At 46.1% G+C, this 13,685-nt stretch overlaps 1 protein-coding gene across 2 annotated transcripts in view; it reads right to left on the bottom strand.

Moving 5' to 3' along the window:
* Positions 1 to 13,685, bottom strand: part of LOC126545491 (neural cell adhesion molecule 2-like) — a 613,769-nt gene that overhangs the window by 142,946 nt on the left and 457,138 nt on the right. For both annotated transcript variants that reach the window (XM_050193381.2, XM_055061846.2), the window contains exon 15: positions 12,793 to 13,284. The gene's annotated coding sequence lies outside the window, so the exon portion shown is untranslated. The remainder of the gene's footprint in view (positions 1 to 12,792; positions 13,285 to 13,685) is intronic.

Here is a 13,685-nt window from a genome sequence, read left to right as displayed (position 1 = left end):
ATGCAAGGCTTCAGTTGTCTCATACACCGTGCTTCTTTTTATTTATGAAAGGACAGATCTCTTTACAGTAACTTTACATGGAACATGACCAGGGAGGAAGTCGAGGAAGAAGAGAGGAAGAGGCATGGAGGTTAGCCAAGGTAAATGCCTCCTGGCCAACATGGGCTGGGGAAAGGAGTAAACAGAACTAAAGGTGATAGAATAAGAAAAATAAATGTTTAAAAAAGAAAGGTGCGCACACAAATGAGGTACAATGCGCTAGAACTCTTAGAGTATGTCACACAGTCCGCATAGCCTCAAGTAGCGGAGCAACACGTTTTAAGCGTTCTGTGTAACTCGGTCTGCGCCATTGAGTCCTGGGATTTTCTCCTTCATCAAAGGGTGATCATACAGTTTGCCAAACGCAGCGGAGAGTGTTTTTGTAGCCGCACTGTAACGAGGGCAGCCACAAAGAAGATGCGTGATCGTCACCTCGCAGCTGCAGTAGTCGCAAGAAGGGCTGTCAGCCACTTCAATGCAGAATAAAAAGGCATTCATCAACGCCATGCTGAAATACAGGCGGCACAGAACTGTATCCAGCTCGCGCTATCCCCGGTGTGGAAAATGTAGTTGCATATGTGCATCTAAGCTGCGGAGATGTGCATTGATAACTTGGTTTGAGCTCCAGTGTGCCAGTGAAAGCACAGGCCCGAGCGAGCAAAGCCTTGTGGATGCAACTGTTTTCGACAATAGTATCGGTATATAGTGTATACTATTGTGGGCTGATCGGGCGGCCCCTCCCGCACAACCAGGAAGGCTAGAGTTATAGTATATCAGTAGCGTTTAGGAGAGTATGCGTACTACCTCTTTGCAGTATACCATTGTATATATATTACAGTTAAAGATGCCGTTATGCTTCCTGTTCTTCCGCTACGGAGGTATAAAAATAATATGCGCTCGAAGGTCCTCATCTTTCATAATATCTAATTCTTCAGAAACGCGAACGTGGCCGGTGCTTCTCGCGCGCATATACTTGCGCAAGGCAAGCGCGATTTCAGTTTCTCTTACGTTGAGACGGGTCTTCTTATTCCCCTTCTCTGTCTATCTGGTCTCGTTTCACTCCGCGTCACATAATGCTATAGCGCGCCCCGCCTCGAGCGACGTCGCAAGTGCGGCAGCCATCGCAGATTTCATTGAATTATCGGGAAATTTTCTGAGGCCTCTCCTGGACGACCATGGCCGCCGAGGAAACCCGCAATTTTCGGCCAGTCTCAGAAGCCAGGCATCCCCATTACACGCGGGGAAAAGAGGAGTCGGCGCGCGAAAACGGTGGAAATCCAGCAGTGCGTACACACACGGTGCCGTGGCTTCTGGCCCAGAGAGAGCGCCGCTGCAAGCCCGGCGCGAAGGGGGTTGCACCGGTGGCGGCGGCACGCCGGTTATCTGACCCTGGCGCAGTTTAATGCCGCAAACGCCGGATGCACGTATACGCCTGCGCACACTCAGCCACCCACCCGTTCACCCTTTGTCGCGGGTGCTTCCACCACCTCCGGACAAACAGCCGATTATCCGCGCATGCTCTGGGATCCGTGCAAAATTGCCGCGTCGCTGCTCGCCGGGCCATAAAGACAAAAAAAAAAAAAAAAAAAAAAAATACAGGAAGGTTAGGTTGGCTGCCTTGCACCGCGTTCGCGGGGACGGAGGCTTAATCAATCTCTGTCAAGCTTCAGGTGAGTTTTGTTCAGCCGCCTTCTTTTAAGCGCACTCCGGCTGCGCACCGATCTCCGAGACCTTTCTCCCAAGACCTCAAGCCTTCTCATTTTATCTATGGCCCGCTCTATATATCCGGCCCAGGCATTCTTCCCACCCACACATGATGTGACCTTCCGTTTTTCATTTGTTTCTTTTCTTTTTTCGAGTGCGCTCTCCTTGAAGCCATGCCTTCAGCTTGTTTCATCACAAAGTTCTCGTCTCGCCTAGAACCATGCGTGGCGCCACGCGTGAGCGCACGGAACACGGTGCACTGTCAAGCAGGTGAAATCGGAGAAATTTTTTTTAAAGCAAGTAGTAGCAACGACTGGCTTAAAAAAAAGGGGCGAACGGGGAAAATAAATAGATTGTGAAGGTTCACTCAGAAAGCAGCTTCTCTAAGTTCACCCCGTTCCCCTTCCACTTCTTTCCCTCTTCTTGTCGGTTAATGCAGGAAGCACCGATGGTCGGATCGACCACCGGTGCTTACTACCAGGTCCTAGGCTGTCGGTAGGTGTTCATCCATGAGAGAGGCGGGTCGGCTAGTTACCGTATCTTGTTATGTCTTGCTGACAAAACTGCGATGCCCCCCCCCCCCCTTCTCGTGGAATTAATTAACTTCAACAAAGAAAAAAAAGAGGGTGTCATTCGCATTAACTCAGAATGCTGCAAGAGAGCTAAGCCTCTACTCCAAACTTCCAAGAGATAGCGAAAGGAACCCGGTTCTATATTGTGAATCGGTGGTGGCGTTCAAGCCTGTAACACCTGTAATGAGGAAGACGTGGGCCCAGCTTCCGCCTGCGGCAAGTTGTCTTTCCGTCCACTTCCATTTACCTTTTCTTTATTATTTCTGCGCTTCAACTAAAAAGGAACATTTAATTTCCCTATGATTTCTTTGGCTTCATGGTTGGTTGGCTTCGTGTGGTGGTAAATAACAATAAGCCGATCCTTCTTCTCACTCAATAACATGCGAAGCATGCGGAACACGTGTTGAGAGGAGAACAACCTAAACGGCGAGGCTCGTTTCGCGTGTTCTCAGGGTGGAATAGCAGTCCTTTGGAGCGTTTAGAGAAGAATTTAGCCCCTAGTCAGGAGCTTTTCCTTCCAGAATATCACAGCTTACCAGTTCTCACCCCTGGTCTTACCAGGAGAAGAGAGAAATACCTTGAGTGTACTGGCAAGGGTTGTGGGCCATTGTAGGAACCTACAGGGATATGTGGAAGGTGCGTGAATGTCTTGTCTCTTGTGCGACTTTTTTTTTCTCATCGCAGGCTGCCAGATGCTTGTAATGAGAGACGTTAACTGACGTGAACACTTTTCTTGACCGCAGCTCTTTCTGAGTCTCCGCTCTATGAGGCTCCACTCTTTATTTGTCACTTGTCAGGAAATACGTACAAATCTGTTAGACTGCTCAGAAAGAAGCGGTTGATGTGCGTGGGTGTGTTGGCCCGGAGTAACAGGGGTTCCAAATTGCGTGATATATTAAAAAAAAAACGCCCGCGTTAAGGCGCGCTTACACTAGCGGGAGACTTCCCGCAGCGGCACAGCGTCAACGTCGACGCTGCCTCGCAGCTCCTCCGAATGACGCTCACACTGCGCGCGTTTTCTCACTGCGGTTGTCTTGGAATGTCGAGAGAGGAGGCGTTGAGGGAGGACCCTAACGAGCAGAGAGAGAAGGGGATAGTCACGTGACACCAGAGAAGACTGGAAAGCGCGCTCTTTCCCGCGTCGTCATCTTGATCGTCTGCTAGCTCTCCTCCCGTCGCCCTTTTTGTCACGAGGATGGCTGGTTCGAACGATGAGCTGTTGGCTACGGTAAACGTACCTATACTTGCTTGTTCGCTGATTCTGCACCGTCGCCTGAAGTCGCATGTTCATGCTGCCAAAGAAACCGCCGAGTGTCCCGCCGCACGCGCGCAGCCTCCGCCTCCGCCAACGGGGTCACTGAACTGGGACCGACGTCACGGTTCACGGTCGGCCCCCATTGGCTGTTCTCGTCAGCGGCGCGGGAAAAATAGCTACCGGACCCATTTTTTGACCCATCGCTCTGCGGGACGGCACAGCAGCCTGTCTGCGGCAGAAAAACCGGTTTGTGCGGGAAGCGGCGCGCGGAAAACGTTCTGCGTTGCGCGTTTTCCCGCCACTGTGAGCGCGCCTTTACGCTTCAGCGGCCGCGGTGCCCTGGCGGCTCAGGTGGGGGTCACTAGTTGGACTCCCAACTTCCGTGGAAGTGCAGCAACTGCACTTCGCCCATGCGGTGAAATTTGGGTGCAAAGAAAACGGCTGTACATATAAATTTGTCAAAATTTTTCAGAAGGGTGCCTGCAACAGCTCTAGCGTAGCTTCTGCATCCGATAGCATTATTCAAAGCAGTGGTTATTCCGGAAACAGACGGAATTAATGGTTCGTATTAGTATGTTGGGCTGTACTTAGATGAAGGAGCGAGTTAAGTGGCACTTTTGTTCTTGGTAGGCCTTAATCTCAGTTCAAATTTATGAATTAGTTCGCACGAAGAAATATTCCGTGATTTGGTTACCCCCTTGCGCTGGTCAGTTGTTGCTAAGGTGCTGAACCACTATGAACTCACGAACTGTTCATATACGTGCGCACAACTTTGCTCCTCTCTCTCTCTCTCTCACACACACACACACACACACGCACACGCACACGCACACACACACACACACACACACACACACGGGATAATCAACGAAGCTCCGATTGTGTACCAACCCAGCGACCAGCGTGAGATAGCCACATCTGGTATGATATATGCATCCTCGCCCACCAGCTTCAGTCACCTGAAAAGCGAAATCCACCTCTTTACTACACCTACATAGCAATGAGCATGGCAGATTTAGCGAAACTCGCAAAGAAAAGCAAGCTGGTGCGCATGGTCGCTGTGTTAGTCTCTTGAAGAAACATGAAGACTAAAGCTGCATCATTTTACGGCTCATTAAAAGCTCGCATGATGGCACACAAAGCCCCGATGTAACAGACGCGATAGCTGAGTGCACAATATTTGCCGTCTGGAACGCGCGAAGTACGCAGAACCACGCGGCATCTTTCATAACATGGCTGGAAACGCCGCACGTATTTTTTTCAGAAAGCTGTCACCTGCTAGCTGCTCGCGCTGGTCCGAGAAAAGATCCGCGGACGATCACCCGACTTCCGGTCCGCGAAAAACGAGCGCAATGACATAACATAAAGATTAATAATAATATCACATAAAATAAACATTGATGCTAAAATTACGGAAGACGCCACATAATTGCTGAGCATTTTAATGATTACTTCGGGAGTGTATTCTCTGACCTAGATGAATTCGAACGATGCAATACAAATAGGTCTTTCTTACGCGACAGTACGATTTCCCGAGAAGGTGTTTTCGAAATGCTCCTTAATATCAACGTTAGGAAATCTGCAGGCCCTGATAAGCTTCCGAATGCGTTTTTACAAAAGTATGCGGAACAGATATGTGTATTTTTAACATTTTTTTTTTCAAATTATTCTTACATTTAGCAGAGATACCATCAGACTGGCGTAAGGGAAGAGTTGTCCCAATTCATAAAAAGGGCGATCACCTTAACAGTGTCAAATTATCGTCCTGTTTCTATTACAAGCACATGCAGCAAATTATTAGAGCACATTGTCGCAGGCTTTATTCGTCAGTACTTGACAGATCACAATGTCCTATCTCTACTACAGCATGGGTTCAGAAAGGGATTATCGACTTCAACTCAGCTTGTGTCAGTTGTTCATGAAATCTCTGAAGTACTTGACTCGTCCGGACAAGTTGGCATGCTCTTTTTAGGTTTTAGTGAAGCGTTCGATAAGCTACCCCACGAAAAAGTAATCTACAAGCTCGAGTGCATTGGTGTTCCTTCAAATATTATATCATGGATCCAAGCCTATCTCCGACATAGGCAGCAGTTCGTAGAAATTAATAAATGTTCTTCAAGTGTACGTCAGGTAACTTCGGGCGTACCGCAAGGCAGCGTATTAGGACCCCTTGTATTTTTGATCTATATTAATGATATAATAGACGAAATCCCCGATGATGTGCATGTTAAATTATTTGCGGATGATTGTGTCATATTAAAAAAAAAATAGCTTCACGAAACGATCACGCATGCTTGCAGAAGTCAGTTATTGCAATTTCCAGTTGGTGTAAGCTTTTGGGGCATAGAATTAAATGTACATAAAACAGTCTTGCTGCGAGTAACGCGAAATAAGGAACCTAGTATATTTTCTTATGTTCTAAACGACACAAAAATACCTGATGTTGAAAAATACAAATACTTAGGCGTCACATTCACTAACAGATTCTCCTGGTCAGACCATATTTCTCTTACATGTTCAGCAGCTTTGCGCAAATTATGATTCTTGAAAAGGAATCTTAGAAAGGCACCGGCAAGCACCAAAATTTTAGCATATATTACATTCGTGCGATCGAAAGTTGAATACGCGGCAGTTGTTGGGGATCCTCATACCAAAAAGGACATTATGAATTTGGAACGTGTACAACGAAAGGCCGTTAGATTTATGTTTGGAAAATATAAAAGAGAGGATTCCCCGTCCTTACTAATGCTTAGAAATAAAATCAATTCTCTAGAACACAGGCGCAAAGTTAGTCGTCTGCAATTTTTTCATAGCATCATAAATGGAAAAATCGGGCTTCAAATGCCTCATTATGCAACGCCTCTTAATGCACGAAAAACAAGACATAGACACAACTTTTCCCTTACGCCATTATTTGCTGAAAGAAAATCTCACATGAATAGTTTTTATCCGCGTACTATAAACGAATGGAATTCCCTCCCTGTTGATGTACTACAATCAGGGAACTTCACAAATGAGTTAGAAAGCTATTTGTCACATAAATTAACACAACCATAAGCAGTATTTCTAACTATTTTTCTCGTTTTTCTATGTGAAAGTTCCTGTATTTTGTCATATTTAGTGCCCGATTGTTGTTTGGCACAGCGTTTTTCATCCACATATAGAGTCAAAGAGTCAAAGAGTTTATTCAGACAACGTGGTACAGTTGCCTAGGGCGCAGACCAAAAGGCAAGTGGTTGCCTGACAAGGAGTCTGTGCCCTTGCTCCCATTCGAGAGCACAAGACATTCAGCGCATAAAATCAACACTAAACAAGATGGAAATACAGAGTGGTTGGTAACATTGAGACGAGAGTTATTTCATATTGAATATTTATGTACAATTGGGAAAATTGATGTAAGAGATAACAGAAAAAAACAAAACAAAAGGAGGGGTTATGCCTGCAGTGACAATAGATACATAGTGATGTTATTTTTTAAAGCTTTGAATGATTTACTTTCTTGGATAATGTTTACAGCAGGATGGTGATCGTTTAAAAAACTGGAAATTCTGTAGCTAAGTTTCTGGGTGCCGTAGTTTGTACGTATTTTTTCCTTATTGTAACATATGTGCCGGGTGTTGTAGGTGTGTGTTTTCGTTAGATATTGTTGAAAAAAAGCCGTAGGATCGGAATGCATTTGTAGGTAACTAGCTAACGCTATCTTTTTGTTTATAACATTCCACAGTGTAAGCAGTTGATGTTTTCTAAACAGTGGGGCAGTGTGGCTAAGGTATGGTGCATTATCTATTAGGCGCAAAAATTTCTTTTGTAATAAATATATGTTTTCTATGCTTGTTTTAGGTGCTGTGCCCCAGACAAGAAGACAATAGTGGTAACGCGAATGTACCAATGTGTAGTATAGTTGTTTCTTTAGCCAGATGGGCAAAAGGCTCTTTATTTTATACATGATACCAATGGACCTAGATATACCAGTGCGAACTTTTTCAATGTGAGGTGACCAGTCAAGGTGCTCGTGAAAGATGACACCAAGAAATTTATGTGTTGGTACACGTTCGATAAATTCATCACGAAATTGGATAACTATTTCTTGTTTTATACACTTGTTACGAGCGCGGAATATAATGTACTTAGTTTTTTTAGTGTTTAACTCTAATTCATTACCGTAGAGCCACGTGGACAAATTTTCCAGCCATACATTGGTTTCTACTTGGAGGACTTTTAGGTCTTGTCCGCAGAAGAATACATTGGTATCATCAGCGTACATTATTATTTCTGGTGTAGAGGGCACGTTAATTATATCATTTATATAGAGCAGAAATAACAGCGGCCCAAGGATTGATCCTTGTGGAACTCCATAATGTATCTGACCTAAGCTGGATTTTGCATTCGTAATATTCGTGTACTGGTGACGATTTAAGAGGTAATTGTTTATTAATGTGAGAGCCGTTCCTCTAATGCCATATTTATATAACTTGTACAGTAAAACAGGGTGCTTAATGGAGTCGAATGCCTTTTTAAAGTCTAGGAAAACACCTATTGTATATATTTTCTGCTCAAAGTTGTCTATTATCTTATCCTTAATTTTTATCCTTAACAAATGCGTGGTTCTTTTTGTTATAGTTACGGTGCTAAGGCAAGCATCTTGGTTTTTGTAACGTGGCTATGGGATGCATCCTTTTCATGCACTGTTTATATATATATATATATATATATATATATATATATATATATATATATATATATATATATATATATATATATATATATATATATATATATATCTTGCGTTGTCATTACGTTGTCAACGGTATTGCCCCTCCTGCATGGGCCAGTACGTTGGCCTGCAGTATTAATAAATAAATAAATAAATAAATGAATAAATAAATAAATAAATTCTGGAAGCTCTCGGACTGGTAGGCGGAGCTTCCGAAGCTGTCCGAGCACAAAATGTGGCACTGCCGTCCCAAAAAGTCCAGCGCTGTCAGGGACTGATAACCGACGAAGCCCACTGTGCGCCCGAGTTTGCCTGTCTGAACACGCACGTGCGCGAGGCGGCTGCTCCGTGTCACGACCGCGGGCGTTCTACTGCACTTCCCGTCTAATTGAAGTGCACAAACCTAAGTCGCCCGTTACAGCTTTATCTCAGCTAATGAAGTAACTGGTTACATATAATCGGCCACTGAAAAAAGGGCAATTGAAGAACAGTGAGTCTTACCGAGTAAAAGAGATATCGATCAATTACAAAACTACGAAAATTGTAATTGATTACAAGAAATTAATTACGTGTATTTAGTTACGTACGATTTTGACCGCTACGCGCACTTTTCTGTGTGGCGTTATTTTTCAAGACAAAGCGAAGCGATCCTTACTCGCTCTTTTAATTTCTTTCTGGGCTCTCCAGCACTCCACTAAAGACATAATAGCACTGCTCATTCTTTAGCTGGTCTTCTTGTAGCCCCTAGGTGATATAAACTCTCGGAAAAAAAAGTTTTGATGCGTGAATGTGAGATTTTTTTTTAATTAGTGACATATGCCTCAATGCGCAGTTCGTTCGCAATTTGTAAGGAAACTGTTTTCAGTCTCCGCAGCGCCTTATTCTTGTAAAGTTATCTAGAAAACCTTCATTGTTATAGCGCATTTACTTTTTTCATGGAATTACCAGGATTGAATAACTAACTATCCTAGTTCGAGGCCGTTTATTCCATTGTGGGTGCACGCCAATTTAAAGGGGGGTGCGGAGGAAAAAAGAAAGAACGGACGAACAAGAAATCGAGTGATTATTTTTAAAGTTTTCTCATCCAGACGCTTCACGCATTAGCAGAATAAGAAGGCGTAAAAAAAAAACGAGGGGAGCGGGGTGAAAAAAGTAACAAAAAATGCGACGTCGGGTGTGAAGCTTGGGCAGCCGTAACGGCGGTTTGGGTTCGTGCGCAAACAACCGTACACAAAGACGTGGGAATCAACGGCCAAATGAATGTTCCTCTAATTAACCTGTCCGGAGCGGTTACAATTTCCGGTCTGGGATGTAAGACCAACACAAAATTCGAGACCAGGTTTTATCGGCAGCTGTTAAAAATCTCGCGACCGCCAGAAAGGCCCGACCGCAGCGAAGGCTGCGATAATGGAAGCCCGCGTTCAATTTGCTGAGCTTTTCAAAAATGCGGATGGAGAACGGTCAAAACTCTCTTTCACACAGGTGCGCTGCGTTTTTTTTTTCTATAGCGGCATAACCGATTGTAAATCTGTGCGCGTCACTTTGTCGCTCATTTGTGCATGGCTGTGCAAAAGGACGTGTTTTGAGCGCTAGGTTAAGCTCAAGTCCTCCACGAGGAACCCTCCTCACTCTGAATTTACTCAGAAGTTGTAATAATAATACAAAAAGCAAAACTGAAATCTGGTTACTTATATGACTCAGCACTGCAGGGTGTGAGATCGCTGACATGACGCGTCAGTCGGCCGGCGCGCGCATTGTAGCAGCGCGCACCATGTGATCTCGGAGGCCATGGCGCGACACTGGCGTTTCGGGCGCTCTACAATTACGGCGCAACGCGCGAGGTCACAGGAAGTTGTGCAGCGCTGTGTTTGCCAATATCTTGTCGGCCGCAATAGAAGAGTTAATAGACAGTTTTAGCATATCGTTACGACTGTTTACGTGGATGCACGTGCAAAGCGACCCCACTTGACGCAAGTTTACCATGAGATTGTCGGTAAGGCGTTCCGCATGACCAACGCCAAATGTTGTAGCGCCATCTGTTATATAGAAAAGAAAGCACTTTCGTGGCGACGGTGACGTCGTTGTAAATCCTGGCTATAATGAACTATAGCCCTAACATCGTCCGAACAGACAGTTGATTACAATAATGACAAAAAATAACATCAATACTTTGTCCTGAAAGAGAGATGAGACTGCGAAATGTGATTTTATAATTATTTATGTTTTGCTGTGACGACGAAGAGCAAGTAACCAGGAGAAATTTAGTTCCAAGCGGGCGTCCTGGGCGCCGCCATTTTGTTAGGCTATATCTAGTCAAGCCACGTAAAGCCCGCAACGTTAAATTCAAAAGTTAGAATGCGTCCTTAATCCGCAGCGCTGTTCATATCGTCCTGAGCATGTGCATTGCCAACCCGCTATCTTAAACCCTACGCAAGTGATTTGCGTGCGATATACTAAATCTCTCATATATTCTTTTACGCACGCGTATACGTACTATCGCGCTCAGTATGAGCTACACCGCGCGAGCGCGTGGCCGTGCGCTCGGTATGGTCGTACAGTAGCCCCGATAGTGGCGTGCTTTCGAGCTATCTGGAGAGGGTGTAGCTGTTCCAGCAAGCTCGCATCACCTCCACTTGCTTGCTTTCCCCTTCACCCTCGTTTAGACTGGTGTTGATATCTGTTTCGAAAATGATAACTGTAGCCGTAGGTGGAGGCCCAAACTTCCTAATCGGGCCCGCGTCGGTCCGCACGGTGGATGTTATCTGGTGTGTCAGATTGATAAAAAGGAATACGTTCGTCAGCTCGCAAAATGTCCCGGGTGCCCAACAGTGATCGACTTCTTAATTCATCTCAGGTTTTAGCATTTACAGCACGCAAGCTGTCTTAGTGCGAACCAATTTTTTTTTTTATTCGGGCTGAATATATCTTTGACTGATCACATGACTCTTTCATGTCAGTGCACGTTAAAGAACCCCAGGTGGTCGAAATTTCCGGAGCTCTCGACTACGGCATCTCTCAGCCTGAGTCGCTTTGGGACGTTAAACCCCATAAACCAAACCAAACCACACGACTTTTCGGAAAGGCAATGAAGTAACCTAGACAAAAATAACCTGCACATCACCTTGCGTTTATGTATCTAGGAAAAGTATCCTCTGGATGAGCTGACTGGAAATTAGTGTATACTGGTAATACCGGTAATGCTCGGCGAAATCGGGGTTTGGGGCCATAGTGACCGTGCACTCTAAAATTTCGGAACCATTTAATGCATCTTAAGAAGGTATGGTGTGTTCTGGAGCCATCACGCACGGTGGTAAGTTTATGAAGACGACGCACGGCCCCAAGAGTTGCGGCAAATCAACAAAGTAGGCTGCTCCGGCCAAATGTGAAATGTTGCTATAGTACAAAGAACGGCGGTGGCAGCAATGGCAACGCGTTGCCGCATTAGTACCGGGGCTATGCTAACACTCTGTCGAAAACAATGCATGGCCCACGTCGTGGCTGCTTCCGCCTTTACGCTGGACGCTGAGGCGCATTATCAGTGCTAAAATCATGTCTAAACGCACAGCCCTTCTTGCACGAAAAAAGCGCTGTCTTTGATAACCTTCACACGCCACGTCTGGTCGGTAGCAGAAGTGCTGCATGATCTTGCAGTTTCTGCTTCAGCGAAATCAAAGTGAACAAGAAACAGATAAGGTGTCCTCCAGATAAGCGGGGACGAGGGGTTCCAGCGCGCTTGCTGGAACAGCTACACCCTCTCCAGATAGCTCGAAAACACGGCACAATCGGCGCCATTGTACAACCTTGCAGAGCGCTCGGCCACGCGCTCCCGTGGTGTAGCTCATACTGAGCGCGATAGTACCTTTGCCAGAGGCTTGTGGCTTGCGAACATCATTGAAATGGCGGTTTATCCTTTTCACCTATCAGAGCTATCAGCCTAATGTGGCGAATTGGGCGCGTTGGTACATATTTGAAAAGGCGGCAGCGCAAGAAGACCCGGACGGAGACGAGACGACAAGGACGAGCGCTGATCCCTGTCGTCTCTGTCCGTGTCTTTCTTGCGCTGCCCCAACGGTTATTAAAAAGCGCAATTAATTTCTCACTTACTTCACGAATTCCTAAAGTTCTTTCGAATTATTATAGTAACAGCTTCTAAGTAATTACGCTGGTTTCTGCAAGCAGAAAAAGCCGGCAATACTCAATGATTTCTGAGGGAAACAAATTTATTTAAAAGTTTAGTGGCGATATTCCCTGGCCATCCTACGCAATGCAGCTTCGCGTGGCTCGGTGACACTCCGTCCCATCGAAAAGTCAAAACTGTATTCTGTACACCTGGCTGCAAGTTAACGTTATTCTGGCATCAACCTGCCTGCGGAAAGTTACAAAGTAAGCGAGTTACTCCCCATTTGCCACTTTGCTCGATTTCTCTTCGTTTCGCAAGAGAGCGCACTTGTGCAGTCTACCCCTCGAGTTGGTGTGTACACAGAATAACATGCCACGTGCTCACTCACCCGAGCGTTACGCCCCAGAGGCCAGCTCCAGCGTGATGAAGCACGTCTGCTGAATCTGCTGCAGGCTAAGGCCTCGGAGCCACGTGGCGGACGCCGGCAGCCAAAGGCAACGAGCGCCTTGCGAGCCGCGTGCCGACACCGTCTGTCACGTCAGTCTCGGCGGAGGCCGCTGCTGGGGTCCCGAGAGCGCTCGCGGCTTCCGCAAGCGGAAGCCGACCAGTCATTTTTCGCCAGTCCGCGGTTGTTTTGTGCACACACGCGGAGTCCATCACAGTCGCGGGGTTGCGGGGGCGGCTCCTCGAGCTGGCCGCGTGGGGCCAGCGCGCGAGGCGCTCGCCGGTGAAGAGCACGGCGGCGTCCACCGGGATCACGACCAAAGTTTTCATACACTTCTCTTCCCTCCGCTCTTGCTTGCGTTATTCGTCTCATTTTTTTTTGTTTTTTATTTACACGCAGTGGCGAATTCAGGTTCATTGATACTCGGCAGAATTCCTGCGGGAAAGAGGATGCAGAAAGAAACAGAGCACGGCATAAGTAAAGCAGCGTAGTACCCATTGCCTCCTCTTAACTGATACTCCATGATACTTTCTCTCTCTCTCTCTCTCTCTCTCTCTGGCTTCTAGCACGTGTGTACGGCAAAATCCCGGGCATGGTTAAGAGGCCGCTGTTTTACTGCTTGGGCTTTTCACGGGCGCTCATCTCTGATTCCCGTGTATCGTTACTGTTGCAAACATTATTAATCCGTTGCATTCTTTGGGTACTTGAGGCACTTAGCGGAGGCCAACTATCTATCTCTCTATGTATGTTTGTATCCATCCGTTTTCCAACCTACCTGGGTCGCTGGGCAGTCCGTGGTCATGTCAGTTTCTCGATTTTTCCCTTTTAGAAGTTTG

The sequence above is a fragment of the Dermacentor andersoni genome, chromosome 1 (assembly GCF_023375885.2).
Source record: "Dermacentor andersoni chromosome 1, qqDerAnde1_hic_scaffold, whole genome shotgun sequence".
Taxonomy (NCBI): Eukaryota; Metazoa; Arthropoda; class Arachnida; order Ixodida; family Ixodidae; genus Dermacentor; species Dermacentor andersoni.
Note: the sequence above shows the minus strand (reverse complement) of the source record. Positions and strands in the feature narration are given on the sequence as shown.